This window comes from Aphelocoma coerulescens, chromosome 3, assembly GCF_041296385.1.
Source record: "Aphelocoma coerulescens isolate FSJ_1873_10779 chromosome 3, UR_Acoe_1.0, whole genome shotgun sequence".
Lineage (NCBI taxonomy): Eukaryota > Metazoa > Chordata > Aves > Passeriformes > Corvidae > Aphelocoma > Aphelocoma coerulescens.
Genome location: NC_091016.1, coordinates 114,619,644 through 114,637,634, shown reverse-complemented (window position 1 = coordinate 114,637,634; position 17,991 = coordinate 114,619,644).

Genomic DNA, 17,991 nt, shown 5'->3' with positions numbered 1-17,991 from the left:
TTGTTATTATAGTTTTCCTGTGTCATGGTCAATCTCTGCTATTTTTGGTCACTTCAGCACTAAGAGTTGATAGGATGCTGAATAGGCCAAGTGGACATTAATGAGGTAAGTTAAGAAAATCAGAGGTCTAATATTTACCTAGAAGTTGCAAGTTTCTAAAATAAGTGCAGTAAAGCAAGTGCAGAGAACCTTAGGATGGCAAAAAATTACCACAAGATTTACTTTGCAATTTCTTGTAGGGCAGGAACTAGAAACTGCCTCAAAAGTAGTACAGAGAGGATCAGCCAACAAAGTCATGCTGACAGGGCTAATGGAATAACACTTTTCAAACTGTACAAACATTTGGAATAAAAATGGTCTATTCCATTCCTTTAAGCACAGCATGTTTTGCTCTACAAATATCTTGAGCTTTGATTTAGCAAAGCATTCAGCCATGTTCTTGCCTCTAAGCACACAGTTAAACTCTACTTGCCACATTGTAGATTTATTATACTGCAGGTCTGGAAATTCACAGCATTTGACACTGAAATAGAAAGTTTCCCTTTGCTCTTGAGAAGTCTATCATCAATCCATCAGCCAAGAAAGCTTAACTTTTTTTTCGCTGATTGAGAAAGATGTACTTCTAGGAATAAAACAACCTAGGCAGTAGGAATGAGCAAGTCCAATAAAATAATGTCAATTGTATACCAAGGTTGTGGCTTGGCAAAAACTATTTCAAATTGGTGAATGTAGTACTCCTCTGCTTTGGTCTGTGCAGATGATATTGCAGGTTGCCAGTGGGGTTCAATGAAAGAGAAAAGGTGTTTACGCATGAACCTGGGGACCAAAGTGGAGCAGAAACCAGATATTTGCCAGGATGCAAAATTTTTCCTGATCCTATAGTGCAAAGAGCTAAGAGGAATAGGAATAAACAAAAATTAACACCATAACCTGAACAAGCCCTAGAAACTTACTCTGAGAAAAGAAGGGGGATTTGGGGGCTAGCCTTGACTAAAAAGACCCTGTAGTAGTGTACTCACTTCGCTGAGATACTCTATTGGTTCATTCACAGTGAGTTCAGATGAAAAGGGACTTAGCATTTATTTCCCAATTAACATCAAAGAATTATCCTGAACAATTGGCACACCCCCTAAGTTCCTGCATTTTTGGTTAAGTGTTTAGATCAAAAGCAATCATTTTAAAGACCTCTGACTATGTTCTTCTTCCTTATCCTTCTCAGTCTCTGAACAGACTGCACAAAACCTCTGCATTTAGGTTTATAATCAATAGATTTATATTTAAATCACTTTTGCCCTCCCTAGTCCCATTGCATTTTAATATTTTAAAACCATTAAATTGATCATGGTGGAATCTCTCATCATAAAATACTCATTACTTTAAATACATGTGTTTCATTTAGCATTTTAGAGCAGTCTCCATCTGCTGATTTTTCACTGGTGTCTTTTTCATTATCTCCATCCCTTTCCCTGCAGTCTATTGTATAACCTTGTAGCGAAGAACAAAAAATGCTCTAGCTTTTTATTTCACTCCCTTTATTGAAAATAGTGCCATTAGCTGTCCAGATTGTCCTTCACTAAGCCTTTTGACTACAAATTACGAAGCACTTCACTAATAAAATTAACATTATGACTAAATGCGATGTTCTATGCCATACGATTACTCTGTCTCATAAATCTGGTCTTCTTTTGAACATCCATAAATCTCTTCCTAAACCTCACAGAAAATAATGGCAGGTCAGAATTCCATACTATTTATATGCATTCTAAGATTTGCACTTTCTAGAATTTCTTGAATCAAATATGATACATAACACAGTTCAGCATTCCAACTGATGCAAGATTAAAAAGTAGTAGTTGTTCTAGAACAAGGTATCCTGTCTATTGGGACTCTCAATACCTGAAAACTGTTGATCAGTGTTCTGAGAAGTGACAGAGGTCACTAAGCAAGACATATTTAGCATGAGAAATTACAGCCAACAGTGGGTTTAATACTGTGTGTGTTACCAAAACAGATTAAATTTGAAGACAGACTGCGGTTGCACAATTCTTTTCTTTCCCTGCAGCTCTTCTAATTTTGAAGCACTAGTCAAATAGCAAACCCTCTTCAGCATTTTTGCACTAGGAGGAGGAATGTTTCGTGTACCATAAACAGTATGCCAATCTCGAAATTAATCTTCTGGCTGCTTCCTTTGCTATTTTAAAGAGACATCATAACTGCAGACATGTTTTTTAGTTTTTAAAGGTTTTGACTTGTATAAGAGATTAATAGTTTGGGGAGTTTTAATCAGTAAAAAACAGAGTTGGGGGAATTAAATCATGTTCATAAATACTGACAGAGAAAGCATAGATTATTACACTAGAACTTGACCTTAGTCTCAAAAATAAATCTGTGCCAAATGTCAGTGTGAAGATTAAATATAATCTAAGTCAACTTTAATATGGTCAACTGACCTGGCATTACCCCACAGGTAACAATTGTGTGTTACAGACCAGGCTGGGAAACTTACATATTTTTCACTTTCAAAAGAAAATTGTCCATTTATCTCACTGAAAATTCTTTATGATTTAAACTTTCCAACTAACTGAGGTTTCATCATGTTAAATCTGTCTAGACTATCCTAAGTGCTATTGCCAGCACAGTCGACATGATTATTTTTCCTATGTATCCTGAAGTTATTTTAAAAACGTTTTCAGTATGATGGGTCAATTTTTTCTGGAACAACACTGTCTTTGTGGTTCTCCCAGGCTCTCTGCAGTCTGAAGCAGGAATTTGAATGATGGCCTACTCATATTTTTGACAGATGCAGTTCATTTGATACATTAATGAATATTTTGGGATTGGTAGTCCATTTAAGGCAGTTGCTATTAAATTGTCATAATTTATCTTTGATTGTCACACAGTGTTATCTACAGCCTGGAAACATGTCTTGGCTTTGGAATTAAAGCTAAGATGACCAACTGACCTTTTGACTCTGTCTCTAGCCTAAGACTTCAAGATATTTTCACCATTAAACTGCCAGTTTATCTCCACTATTACAGTGAGACGGGCAGTGTTGGAATGGAATTTTTTCTGCCTAATTTAGCTACTTGAATTTAGACATCTAGTGAAATTCTGCCATCTAGTTCTCTCTAAAACTACTACAAAGAGTTCAGAAACTCCAGGGAACGACTGCTTCCCAATACACTTGTGCTCACTGGTATGCCAAGTTACCATGCCTAGCTTGGGCTGAACACCTAATCTTGAAGCACTGTTTTATGCGAGATGAAGCATTTCCCTAATGGAGAATGCCCTCCTGAACTTCAAATGCTACAGCTAAAAAATATAGAGACATAAGAGACAATCCTATAAAGATACTTGCACTTGCTGTGCTGCAGAACCTCACTTTCCATTGCCTTTCCCTCAAACAGAATGTACAGGTTTGACGGATGCTCCTGTTCTTTCTTCTGTTTTTTCTTCTGTTTTTTAAGTAGCTAACTGAAAGTCAATCTCATCACCTACAGGATGGAGCTTACACAAAGCCGAATGCTGAAGCTCACAAGAAGGTGAAATACTGGCCTGATCATAAGATCTGATGAGTCCGTGGAAACTCAAGCCTTTCATCCTATAAAGCATCACAGGTTGGCAACACAGCCTCATACACACCTGGGATTATGTTATTTCTGTTAATATTCTACAAAGAAACATTTTTAAGTAATATTACCTCTATTCATTTTCTCCTGTTAGGAAAAATCTTCTGGTCATTTGACTTATTTCAACCTGACTTCTCCTAAACAAATGGGATTAGTGTTTACATCTGTACACACTAGATGCCTTTGAATGAGCTGCACAAACAGAACAGTCTGACATAGCCCACTTAGATACTTGTGAAAAGTGACTGGAGGTGTTAAAGGACACATTTATCATCCACTAGTCCTGTTATTTAAATGGTCTTTGCTCTTACATACCAAGCAGATTCAACAGGTTAGCATGATAGAAACATCAGACATCTCTTGCAAGGCCTGAGGAGCACAGGAGAAAAATGTCTCTATAATTGCAGGGGCTCAGCAAATTTAAAAGAAAAGAAAAGCTGCAGATGAGTGAGAATTCACACAAACCGGGTGCAACATAATTTTATTGAGTGGTTATCTCTATAGAGACCTTTAGAAGAGACTGTGATGTTACTTATTTCACAGGAACACTAAATATCCAACAATACTTCCAGTCCTAAATTAATATTCTCTCTGAAATCCCTGAACACACTCTTTTCCTCCCATCGTCTCAAAATATGGAATATTAGTTGTACACTGGTGACTCTGCCCTGCCCCTGACTCGAATGCTCCTCTTGGTTTTTGTGAAAAAAGACCAGCTGTCCTAAAAATAAAGTACTATTTAGTATTTAACTAAGTCTTTATAGAAGACTGCTCATTGGAGTGCAACACAATATATCTCCCACTTTCTACTCCTCAAACCTGCTCTTCTCTGCATCTTCAGCTGGAAGTTTTGGCAAACTGTTTGGGACTTTCTGAGGATATTTGTGTGGAGCAAGTCCCTACAGGACAGCCCTGCTCCACGTAGTCATGTTTTGACAAGAGCAAGCTTCTTCCATGTGCCAGGTAGCACATGGACAAACACATTCAGAGCCCTCCATGAGTACAACCCAAGTAGGCAAGCTGTGCCTGCCACCAGCATCCCAGTCCTGTCCCTCTTGCTGGAATTCCCAATGTGTTTGGCACAGTGTGCCTGACCCTCTCTATCACCTTCATCTTCACCCTTGTACTCTAAGAATAAAGACTCCCCTGGCCGCGGGGCACCCTCTCTTCCCTGCTCATTGCAATGAGGATATGAGTCTGCAAGGGTCCTCATAAGATTTTCTGCAACTCCTTTTCTTGCTGTTCCCTCTGTTTTTCCTTCCTTTCCTTTGGGAAAATTGAGATGCAGATGTTCAGCATAAACAAAGTAATCTTATTCTACAGCAAACAATCATGCAGTTACTGCTACCAGACGTGTCAGTGTGGCACATACAGTTTTCAGTAATGGTAGGGACAAATACAGCTGTTTCAGAATGGGTTTTCATCCAGCCTGGAAAAATGCTAAGCAAAACAGCTACAGAGATAAAGGAAAGAAGGAACACCTGCACTCTCTGGATCACCAATAAAGTATCCCAGATTACAGCATTCACTGCAGTGCAAATGAAGAGCCCAAGGGTCAAACAAAAGAGAGTCTTCCCAAACTTCTTTCTCAGAAGGGCCTTTAAAGGGCCTTTAATAGTTGCAGATGTATCCAAGGCTGGCTGTATGCTGCTTCTGCCGCCTGAAAGGAATGTTTATGGAAACTAAAAGAGGCAAAAGTATGAGGAATAAGGGATGTTCAGAGTCAGTGTGTTAAGCACCAAAATGTTCCCCTGCAGTTCTGCAGAAATGGAACAAAAATGGCCCTGATTGCCTTTGACATATGCCTAGGCAGGGTGCTAAAAAAGAACACACAGCAGATATTTCAGATACTTCTGCCAGGAAGGAGAAAACTAAGAATACAAAACTGTACCCTGCTACCCACTAGCCAGTGCTCTATGATAGTTATTTCAGTTAAAGTCTCTGTCCTTTCCTGCCCCTGGCAAATCAGATTGTATCAGCAAAGAAAATAATGACAAGGAAAAGGAATGTATAAATAATTGCCATAAATTATATACTGTTTTTTTCTACACAGAATTATCTGACATTTTAACTGAATAAAAGTCGCAGATTTGCACAATCTTAGAAAAACAGTAAATGCACTAAATTTTTCAACAAAACTTGGACTGTACTCTCAGGCTAGAGATTGACTGATAGTGTACAGGGAATGGAAAAGAATCACCCTTACTAACCAGAGCTTTCCTCAGAGAAGGAAGGGTGTGTTTTCATCAATTGCTGTTCAGAGCTGTAGATCAGTTTAAGTGTTGTAGTCGAAACCATCAAGGAATTATCTACCCAAAATATAACTATGTAAGGCAGTCATTCTCTGGGTGGGGATTTCCACATGTTGAGAGCAGTTTAGGCTCCCAGAACAGTCTCTTTAGTTTACAGATGTATCTATCTGACCCAAGATAACATAGCCTACATATTACAGCTGGTGATTGGGGTCAGCGGCTCTGACCCAGGAAGAGGTGACCGGTCCAGGGAGATGGTCCCGAAAGGAATCGCCTTCCCGAGGCCCGGTGTCTTCCCTCAGCTGCTGGCAGGAGGGCCCGTGCAGAAGCTGTCAGCTCTTTAGTGATTATCAGCTCGTGATTCCAGCTCAGCTCTGCAGGGCAGCCTCCAGGCCAAGCCAGACCAGAGAGAGAGATGAGAGGCCCGTGTGGCTGGTTCCTCACAGAGGTAGCTTTATTGTTGGTCCCCTCTGGCGAAGGGGAAAGCCAGGGACGAGAACTGTCTCTGCCACGGGCAGAGGGCTTGCTTTTACAGGGATACAGGGGATGAATGAAAGCCAATCGGTTACAAAGGATCTGCATAGGGTCTCCTAAAGGATTGTGGGTCTGTCTTTTCTTGCCATGACCAAAGAAGTGGTTGCCTTTCCAGGGAGTCCTGCTGGGCGATTGTGAAATTGCTGATAAGATCCCAGCAGAGATCCCTCCAGGGCAGGGGCTGGGCATACCCCACACCTACAGACAGCTGAACAGTGCCGCTTCAGACCCTGTGAGGGTATCCAGGGCAGACAATCTCCCCTGGGTCTCGTGCATTTCTGCCAGCCCTTAGAGAACATTTTGGAAAATGAAGACATCTCAAATGGCAGCTGGTACCTAAATTTAGACATCTTTCGTATTTAGGATGAGCAGGACAGATTTTCAGGCTCCACTGACAATATTGACTGGATGTCCACTGACCACTCAACACCAGCTCATCCAAAAGCATCCACAAATAAATACCTGGAGTCAGATACATTACTCAAAAGCTAAATCCCATCCCAATTTTAGATCACATCAAAAACCCCATAGTTCATAGCAGGAACTGCACCTTAGATGCAGGTTAAGAGTAGCTGTGTGTCATAGGTTAGCAAGGATAGTCCCGGAAGGGATGTCCTTGCTAAGGGGTGCTTACAGCTTCCTCTGGGACCTGATAGAACCTATCAGCTGGCCAGTTTGAATATGGACAATTCTTTAAGCCACTTAAAGTTGTGACCGCCTCTGTGATACACACTTAAGAATAGACAAACTCCCCCCCAAGCTCTCTCTCGTTTCCGGCGCTGGCACAGGTGGCTGCAGGCCCCGTGCGGGGGCCAGCGGGCCCGGCCAGGCCCTGCTTGGGCCAGGCCGGGCCGGGCCACGGCCAGCCTGGAGCCATGGACCTGTTCCAGCTGTGGAACCCCCCCCACTGCCTTGCTGTGGGCAGCCGGAGCAGCTCGGCTCTCCCCCCTCTCCACTGCGGCCAAGATTTCAGCAAAGCGGCACCTCTGTCCGGCAGAGGTCAGTGACCAACTGCGATAAGCCACATTCCAGCTGCAAGGCTGAGGTGAGATTAACCCTTTTATTGCTGTGAAGAGCTGAAAACCTGAGGGAAGAGAGAGAGGAGATGCTTAAAGCTGAAATTCTGTTGTGAAGCTATGATACATCAGAGTATCCCATTGTAATTTCATGAAGATCTGGGGGGTGGAGTGTTCAACTTGTAAGCAAAAGCACCTGCGCTGAGATAGGCAGATGCTGACACAGCTGTAATTTCATGAGAAGCTTGGACAGGGAGAGATGAACCAAATGAGGACTTTTGCTCCAAATGGGAAAGGAGAAAAACCTCAATTCCTAGAGATGCTCCCAGAGATAGTCCTAACGATGAAGATGAGGAAGACCCTTTGCTCCCAGGGAAGGAGAAGGGCCTCTGTTTCTTTGTTTCTGAACAGCTCAACCTTAAAATTGTACCCCAAAAAACTTTCAAGAGTGGACCCTCAAAAGCAGTTGCGGGAAAAGCTGCAAGTCGGGGGAAGGGACTCACATCGCAAGCAGAGAGACTCCTCTTCCTAAATGGACTGAACAATATTTGGAAGTGGGTGGCTGTCGCGGTGTGATACTGTTTTCATAGCACGAGCAAGAAGAGACTTCTCTTTCTACATGGACTGAACAAGGTTATTATGGAAGTGGTAAACAGACTGAACATCTTAAGGGTTGTCTTTACATTGTCAGTGGGAGAAGGGAGGAAGGTGGGGGGAGGAGGAGAGTTCTGAAGGTGGTATAATTTTTTTTTTCTTTCCTTTTCTTCTTTTAGGTCTGTTAATAAACTTCTTTATATTCTTTCAAGTTTGGTGCCTGCTTTGCATTTCTCCTAATTCTTATCTCACAGAAGATAAACAGTAATGAGTATTTTAGCCCAAACCACTACACTGTGGCTCTTGAGTCTTCCTGCTGTAAGGTCTTTTTCATTTTGATTTAGTTAATCTGCCTCCATGGCCAGGAGCAGAGCTGACCTTTAGAGCCCACACTTCCACATGAACACCAGCAATGAGAGCGATATTTTCACTGCTTTTGTTGCTTTCATAACACAGTACCGGAGAATCCTGGAGTCCTCTTATACTGACATTTCCTTTAGAGGCTGCCTGCAAGGGAACAGCTACTGGTTTTGTTCCATTTTGGAGGAGTGTGCAGCTGAGGGGTCATATTTTTAAGGTAACACCATCACTGTGAACACATATAGCCCAAGTGAAATTTTTAAAGCACCTCAGACTCTAATTTCAGATGAAAAATTAGGCTCTTTGTGTCTAAGTGCTTCTGAAAATCCCACTAGGGTCCCATTTGCTGATTCATTGCCTAACTTGCTTGTAAATTCTGCTATGGCTTGTTCAAGGTGACATACAACTTTTGGATGCTACTTTTCATCTTCTTGTCTCCTCAGATCACTTTGGTTTTGGTCACTAATCTTTTTGCCTCCCTGACCCCAAACCCAAACTCATTCCTAAGGTCCATCTGGCATGAATGCATCACAGTGGGATGTGGTCTGCAGGGTCAGTTCATTTGCTGTTTTCCTCTGCATACAGTGAGACCCAAGGGATTCTTCCTCATAGCACTGCACTCATTTTGCATTTTTGCTATTAAAAATCTTCCCACAGTCTTAGTATTTTGCTATGGGTTACTTATATTTGAATTAGCCACTTAAACACATCCAATGAAACAGGTAACACAATCTTTCTAGGTAGCTGCTGTACCACAGTTTCACCAGAAAACTAAAAAAAAAATTATTAATATCCAGCATAAAAATTTGCTGCAAATACAAACAATTCCTGTTTTCTTCTAGCAGTAGGAGGCTTGGAAAGTAATCTATCATTGTTTCCTTTCTAACCACTTTTTCTAGACATGGAAACAGCAAAGGGCATTTTTTTCTCTTAAGAAAATAAATCCATTTCCTCATAGTTTTAAGTTGATTTCTCTGTAACAAGAAAAGTTGCTGTTATTTGACATATCCCTGATCTAAAACGGGGAATGGATGAACATATAAGAGAAGATGGCACTAATAAATGGGAAATGGTTTAATCCACCAATTAGGTACCAGTTTCTGCCAGGTTATCTCAGGAGATGTTGGCCTGCTGCCTGTAAGCCTCTTCACAAACACCTTGTATGCCTTCAGCAATATATACAGAATGATGAAGCTTTCAAAAAGGAAATCTCTTCTGAATGTCAGAAGTGACTAATTTCCTCAGTATCTTGAACAATTTTCCAAAGCTGTAAAGTAGTATACAGGAGAATTAGCTCATAGCTGTGCTTGATTTCCCTAGCCAGTAAATTCAAGCTCTATCTCTGCATTTTAAAATGTTTTATAATAGGAAGTGAATTCCATAATTCATCATCCTACTCTCTCCTTATGTGAGTTTAAAATTCAGCTCCTCATCTTTTATGAGGTGGATAAGCAACAGTGAAATTAAAATAGGATTTTTCATTATTTGTAAGAATTGTTATATCATTAGAAGGGTTATCCAAAAAACAAACAAAAGAGCTTGTGGGTTACAAATAGTTTAGAAAAAATGATGCAATCCTCATATTCAAAAGAAAAGTGATATACCATATAAATGACAGATGTCTGTTGAGAAACTACTAAAGCTGGTGCAGACAGCTTTGGACACCAACAAGACGCTTGCTGAAGGAAAAAAGCACATCAAAAACTTGCTGGCTTGAAGGACTTGGAAAGAAGTAGTAGAGATATGCTTCAGATAGTTTTCGCCACTGTATCAGCAACACTGGCTTTCTTTCTTTCTTTGGAACTGAATGTGAGACAAGGATCAGAGAAATGTGGCTTCTGGGATGGAAATGATTATTCCTTTCATATTAACTGAGTTGCAAATGTGTTTTTCTTGTGAAAAAAACAAAAAGCAAAAGAGTCATAAAACAAAACATGATCTTTTTTTTAAATGAAAACAACATTCAGAGTAAAAAGTCTGATCAAATGGGAAAATGAAACAAAATTTCTGCCTCTTGAAGAAATTTAAAAAAAAAAATTCCTGACTAGCTACGATCAATTTAGGTATAGAAATGTTGGTGAATAAAGCAATAGATGGCATTACTTTATGGAATGCATTACTTTCAGGAATGACAGAAAGACCATGTTAAGCCTTTCTAACAGTTCCTAAAAAAAAATACGTTATTATAACATTTAATATTAGATAGATATACCTTTTCTCTTTGTTATATATAGTCATAGAAGGTCTGTCTTAAAATGTACATTTTATCTGGTTTTCCTTAGGCTTAACAAAAGATTTGCCAACAATTATATTGAAGAAAACTAAAAGGAGCAGTTAATCTGTAACACATGAGATCTCTCCAGTGGGTCTGCTACTGGGAAAATGCAATGTTATCAAAATAAAACAAATGATAATGGCAAATTTTTGCAACCGCACTTTTTATTTTTTCTTCATAAACGTCTTGTTTTCCCTGCACAATTACATCAAATGACATTTTAGACTTTTAGGGTAGTTCAAGGGGAAAGCAGAAAGCAGGAGTACCCAGTTTCCAATGGAAACAAACTTTATGCAAACCCTGTCTACCAACTGCTCGCCTTACCTCCCCTACACAAAGTCAAACCTAGTTGCTTATCAATAATTAGATGCTACAAGGTGGAATGGCAAGACCCATTAAAGCCTGAGGTCATTTTGCTTCCATGTAGTAGGCATATAAACAATAAATATAATTCTAATTTCCCTTTTACTATGACCCCAAAATGCTATGAGATTTTTGCAAGTACAAAGTTCATGGTATAACTATTAACATAGAGCTGAGTAGATCTAAATGGGCAGTGTAGTCAGCACGTGGAATCTACAGAATATGGACAAAACAAAGTTGAACCTGAAAAATCCTCTTCAGTTTATGTAAATTATATAGCTCCAACAACTCTAAAGAATTTACAAACTTATGTCAAATCCCACTTGTCAACTAACTGATCCGTAATGCTTAGCCATAATCTGTACACTTCCTCTAAAGAGTAAAACACGATGGTTGACATGCAGAGAAAATGCACTAATCAGTTAATAACCTCTGTTGCTTGACAGATCTTTTCTTCTTACACATAATATCCAAACAAATAGTAATATAAGAGTTTTATTTTCTCCAGGATTTTCCGTGCAAATGTAAGAAAGATATATATTACTTGTGTTGTTCAGAACATCTGACAGTTCTGCAGTATGCTAGCAAAGCCCAGCTCATATAGCTGATTCAGTGAGCATTGATATTCATTAAAAGCAATAATAGGGTGATATTGCCCTGATTTAGAGGTCTGGCAGGAAAGTGGTGGCAAGAGTCAAAGCTGGCCCCAAATTCCCTGTCTTACTCCTGACCCAAGCATGCACATACACCAGCCCACAGCTCACTATGTCCTGCTGTTAAAGGAAGTCTGCTTCTCACGAAGAGCAATGAGGTCAGGGTATGATCCACTTCAGTCTTGATATCTTTGCACTACAGCTTGCACTACAAGAGCTGTGGCTTGCCATGGACTTGATAAGCTGCTCCATTGGCACACCGGGCCAAAGTTTTAAAGACTGGTGAATGCGATGCTGGAGAGCTGTGCCATGGAAAAGGACCTGGGGGTCCTGGTCGATGGTGAGTTGAACATGAGTCAGCAGTGCCCTGGCAGCCAGGAGGGCCAAGAGTGTCCTGGGGGGCATCAGGCACAACACTGCCAGCTGGGCAAGGGATGGGATTGTCCTGCTCTGCTCTCCACTGGGGCAGCCTCACCTCGAGTGCTGGGGGCAGTTTTGGGTGCCACAATATGAGAAAGGCATTAAGCCATTAGAGAGCATCCAAAGGAGGGTCACAACAATGGTGATAAGCCTTGAGAGGAAGATGTGTGAGGAGCTGCTGAGGTCACTTGGTCTGCTCAGACTGGAGAAGAGTGAGGGGAGACCTCACTGCAGTTACAGCTTCTTCATTAGGGGGAGAGAAGAGGCAGACACTGATCTCTTCTCTCTGGTGACCAGTGACAGGACCTGAGGGGATGACCTGAAGTGTCAGGGGAGGTTTAGGCTGGATATCAGAAAATGGTTTTTCACCCAGAGGGTGGTTAGGCACTGTACTGGCTCCCTAGGGAAGTGGTGACAGCACCAAGCCTGACAGAGTTCAAGTGTTTGGACAATGCTCTCAGCCACATGGTGTGACTTTTGAGCATGGTCCTGTGCAGGACCAGGAGTTGGACTGGATGATCCTTGTTGGTCACTTCCAACTTGGCATAAGGTGTGGGTCCTTGACTCTCAGGAGGCAAGGTTCAGCCTTGAGCTGGGCACAGAAGCCCTTTATTACATTATTTACATTTGATGGCCTGGGATATTGCTAAATCCCCCATTTCCCAGGAAAGATTCTTAGATAGCAAGCTAGAAGTCATTTCTAGTTGTCCTGAATTTCTGCAGAAAATAGTTTAAGATTAGCTGGGCCATCATTGACACCAAGGCTCTCTGCCTTGAAGATGAGGTCACAGGTTCCAGTTCCAGCTCCCTAGCGTGTTTGTTTATTTTATTCACTGGCTGTTTAATATTTAATATATAAACACTACTTAGGACAAGAACAGTGTCATGGGTTAGCAAGCATAGTCCCAGAAGTGATGTTCTTGCAAAGGGGTGCTTACAGCTTCCTCTATGACCTGACAGAACCTATCAGCTGGCCAGTTTGAATATGGACAATTCTTTAAGCCACTTAAAGTTGTGACCGCCTCTGTGATACACACTTAAGAATAGGAAACTCCGAGGCAGAGTCTCTGTCTTGTTTCCGGCGCTGGGACAGGTGGCTGCGGGCCCCGTGTGGGGGCCAGCGGGCCCGGCCGAGGCCCTGCCTGGGCCAGGCCGGGCCGGGCCATGGCCAGCCTGGAGCCGATGGGCCCTGTTCCAGCCGTGGAATCCCCCCACAGCCCTGCTGTGGGCAGCCGGAGCAGCTCAGCTCCCCCTCTCCAGTGCGGCCAAGATTCAGCTGAAGCTGCACCGCTGTCCGGCACAGATCATGTGACCAACAGCGATAAGCGAAATTCCAGCTGCAAGGCTGAGGTGAGATTAACCCTTTTAGTGCTGTGAAGAGCTGAAAACCTGAGGGAAGAGAAAGAGGAGATGCTTAAAGCTGAAATTCTGTTGTGAAGCTATGATATATCAGAGTATCCCGTTGTAATTTCATGAAGGCATAGGGGACGGAGTGTTCAACTTGTACTTGTGAGCAAAAGCACCTGCGCTGAGATAGGCAGATGCTAAAGCAGCTGTAATTTCATGAGAAATTTGGACAGGGAGAGATGGAAGCGATGAGGACTTTTGCTCCAAATGGGAAAGGAGAAAACCTCAGTTCCTAGAGATGCTCCCAGAGATAGTCCTAAAGGTGAAGATGATGAAGACCCTTTGCTCCCACGGAAGGAGAAGGGCCTCTGTTCTTAGAGATTAAATGTTCCCAGAGGTGGGTGAAGAGAACTTTTGTTTCTGAACGGCTCAACCTTAAAGTTGTACCCCAAAAAACTTCAAGAGTGGACCCTCAAAAGCAGTTGTGGGAAAAGCTGCAAGTCGTGGGAAGGGACTCACACGCAAGCAGAGAACACACCCAGGTGGCTGTCTCGTTGTGATAATGTTTTCATAGCATGGGCAAGAGAGACTCCTCTTCCTAAATGGACTGAACAAGGTTATTATGGAAGTGATAAACAGACTGAACATCTCAAGGGTTGTCTTTTTACATTGTCAGTGGGAGAAGGGAGAAAGGTGGGGGGAGGAGAAGTGTTCTGAAGGTGTGGTATAATTTTTTTTCTTCTTTTAGGTCTGTTAATAAACTTCTTTATATTCTTTCAAGTTTGGTGCCTGCTTTGCATTTCTCCTAATTCTTGTCTCACAGAAGGTAAACAGTAATGAGTATTTTGGACCAAAGCACTACAAACAGGAATCCACAATTCATACTTTTTAGGCAAATTTCTTCATAACATTATTAAAGACTTTTCCTGTTCTTGTGTTTTCTGGCTTCTTGTAGTGGCTCTTCATTTCTTTGCTGCACAACAAAAAGACTTCAAGGAAAAGGGGAAGTGTCTCAGGATGTCAAGATCATGTCGAGTTTGGATAGTTTCCTGGTGAATGATTTTGAACTTCTCCAGCATTAAGAGCTTGTGTGGGGTTGTTGACTGTCCCTAGGGTGAATTACCCCTGACATCTGATCCAGGTGAACTGCAAATTAAGTGATTTCTCTTTCCTCTTAATTAGTAAGGTAGTCTCATAGAAGTAGGTGATTTTTTGCTCATTTTGCTCATTTTCACGGATACACCATAGGTATATTTTGGATACCTTTGATTGAGTTTTTCAAGAAACTAAATAGCAAAGCAAAACAAAAAATCTCAGCTTTGACTCGGGTAAGACACAGAGCTGCAGGAAGGAGAATTTGGTGGGAGGAACTTTAGATACCTTTGCAATTTCACCAGCATTTGCAGACCTGAGGATTTCTGATTTTTCTCCTCAGGCTGCATCCTAAATTCTAACTATATTCATTTTAAAAATTCAGTTTAGAAGTTTTCAGTGATCCCATGTTCCTCTGTCTCAGTTTTTCTTGTTGCATACAGCTAGGACCATTTCCCTGCTTATGACTGGGGGTTTAAGAACAGCTACTGAAAACTTGGAAGTTTTTGTGCTGTTACACATTTCCTTGGATGAAATTTTCATTAAGATTGCTGGAGTTCAACTCTTGCTGCTGCTAAGTTAGGTCAGTATCAGCGTAGACACCCAGTGAGGAACTGGCTATGAAGTTTTCATTCAACCAGGAGAAAAGAAGGATAGAAAATGAAGCAAAGGAAAATGAATGAGAGAAAAAAGTGAAGGAAGAAGTGGGACAGCTTTGTCCTTCAGAGTCCTAGAAGCTCGTATCCACAGCAATAACTTATTATCTCAATGCTTGATTTTAAAAAATAAAATAGTAAAAATATAAAAAATAAAAAATAATTTCCTGCAAAACTTAGCTTTTCATGGTACTGATTTAAATGGGGTCCTTAATTTCAATTGGGAGTATAAACACTTATTTCAGTGATTGTGTTGGAATGAAAAACTGAAAGAAACATGAGACTGAAAAATCACAAAGTGTATGTTAAGAATGCTCAGTTGAACAGAGAAAACAAGGTAGCATCCCTCCAGAAGAGACCAATATCTCAGTCCTTACTCTGACAAGATGCTGAAAGGGTCTGAAAGCAAATGTCTCCAATTCATTCTAGCTGGGTGGTGAAAGAAGGATAGCCTGCATAGAAAGTGTATTTTACTAGAGTTCATTACAGGACTTGAAATTAAGAATAAGGCTTTGGTCCTGCACCTAAAAAACAAACTTGAGAAATGTTTCCCATATGGAAAGCAAGCAGAAAGAATTGTGCGTTAAAGAAAAAAAATCCCTCCTAAACTAAACCAGACCTGTCCAGTCCTGTCCCAGCCTGAGGTTAGACGAATATTTTGTGTGCTGCTTTGAGATACATTACTTCTGGGATTCTTTCCCCATTTTAAGTAAAGAAGGCTGGAAGACAGTCCATCTGATTTAAGCTATTTTACTGGGAATTGCTGCCATATTTTGAGCATGTTCCAAGTAGCAGTTGAGATATAAATAGCAGAATAAACAAACAGCTGTGCAAGCAAAGTTGAAAAGTCAGAGACCAACAAGATTATCAGCTGTTTCTGCAGTACTTCCAGCCTGCTCACATACCAAATGTGATATCATATGACAAACATATTCTTTATTGCCAGCATCTAGATTTGGCATTTCTTCATTCCCTACTTATTCTGAAGACTCTTTTTCCATATTTCCTTTCTGAAAATAGAGAAAATTATATTAAAACCCCCAACAATGAAAGTCCCATGGTTTTGGTCAAAATTCCTGGCTTATACTTTGCATTTCACTTGCTTTATGGTATATTTATAAATATAAGGGTAGTTATATGTTGCAAAATGAAAGTCCAGAGGTAAAAAAAAATGTTCCTTCCCTTCTAAACCTACTTTTATTCAAGGCTCTGAAGTGGGAAGATGTCTTTTATTTGATATTTGTGTGTAAATACTGTTTATGATAAAATAATGAGCAGGCATAAGACTCTGTGTATCTCATATTTGATGAAGAATACTACTCATTTGGCATTTCTTCCTGACTATAAACACAAAGAAATAGACAATCCTGCATAATGAAATAGCTAGACTTATGAGAATGCCAGTCTTTTAATGCTCTCTACAGATACAAATAAGTTAAAATGTATTTACTGGTTGCTGAATAAATACCTGTCTTCACTGGGTTTCAATCTATGTCCTCTAGTTCACAGGAATTTTTTTTATTAAACTGAGTTAAAGCTTTTTGGTTTTTAATGGGCTATAGTGTGGGTGACCAAAATGTTTAGATCTGTTAACATTTTCCAGAGCTCTGGTGCAGAAGATGATTTATGATTCTTACCAAGAAGGACCAAAGTGTCTGTTGAAAGTACTGTGAAGAATCACATTCACTTTAATGCCTTGAAATTAAGCATAAAATTGAGCTTCTTTCATTTATTTTACTGCCAGTTTCAATAGTGTAGTAAAAGCATTTGAATGCATTGCATTGGTGTTCAGTCATTAATGTGCAAAGGAAGTTAAAGTGTATTTTAAAGACTCACTGCCCAAAAGTAATTTTTAAACTGCTTTGAAATTCCTCTTCATGTTTTGACATTGTTTCAATGTATTATGACTTATTTATTTCACTGGGAATGGCCATTTGCCCTTTAAATGTGCCAGTCCTTTTTTGAATCCTGGTAGTTCATTTTCTAACTTGGGTGTAGGTCTCCTCTGATTCAGGTTGTCATGTCAACATTGAAGTGATTCTTCTGAAACACTGCTCTTTCGTTGTTGTTTTGTGAGTGATGGTGGCATTTGTGAATTCTGTAAGTATGATTGCAGCTTGAAATTGGAGAGTTAATCTAGGAACACTTATTCTGCTGCCATTAAACCACAGTCTCATGGGATGAGCTGAGAGGAAAGTACAGGATGCCCAAAACATTTACTATATTGGACAAGAAATTGGAGCCCTTTGAGCTCTTTCCAAGTACTTTTATGTTTGACCTGTCCATTAGTCATATTTGGTCTATGATCTCTGAAGTATCTTTTATAGGAGGTGAGCTAATAGCTGCAAAAGATGGAGAGTCAGCTAAAACACTTAAAGGGATACAGCCTATCAAAACAAGATGGAGTTTTCTATATTAACAGTTTAAGTAATACACTAATATGCCAATTACCAATCTCAACCAATTACCAATCTCAACATTCTGTAGAGACGGAATGGGTATCATCATTCCCATCTAACAAAAATTATATCCAACTTCCCATGGTCACCCACACAGCACGTAGCAGAGCTAAGAGTGAAATGAAGGTCTAAGAAAACACTGCTTGTGATCAGCCAACAGCAGGCTCTGTAACAAGCTACTTGCTATCTAAAGAGTTATGGCATGGGGGAAGGAGAGAAGCAGAGCAGTGAAGTCAAGGGACAGAGGAGAAGCAAAATGAGATTACTTCCCCCAGGGAATTCAGTGGTGAAGGCAAAATTAGAGTTTGCGCACATCACTCATAGTCATGCTCACCCCACCT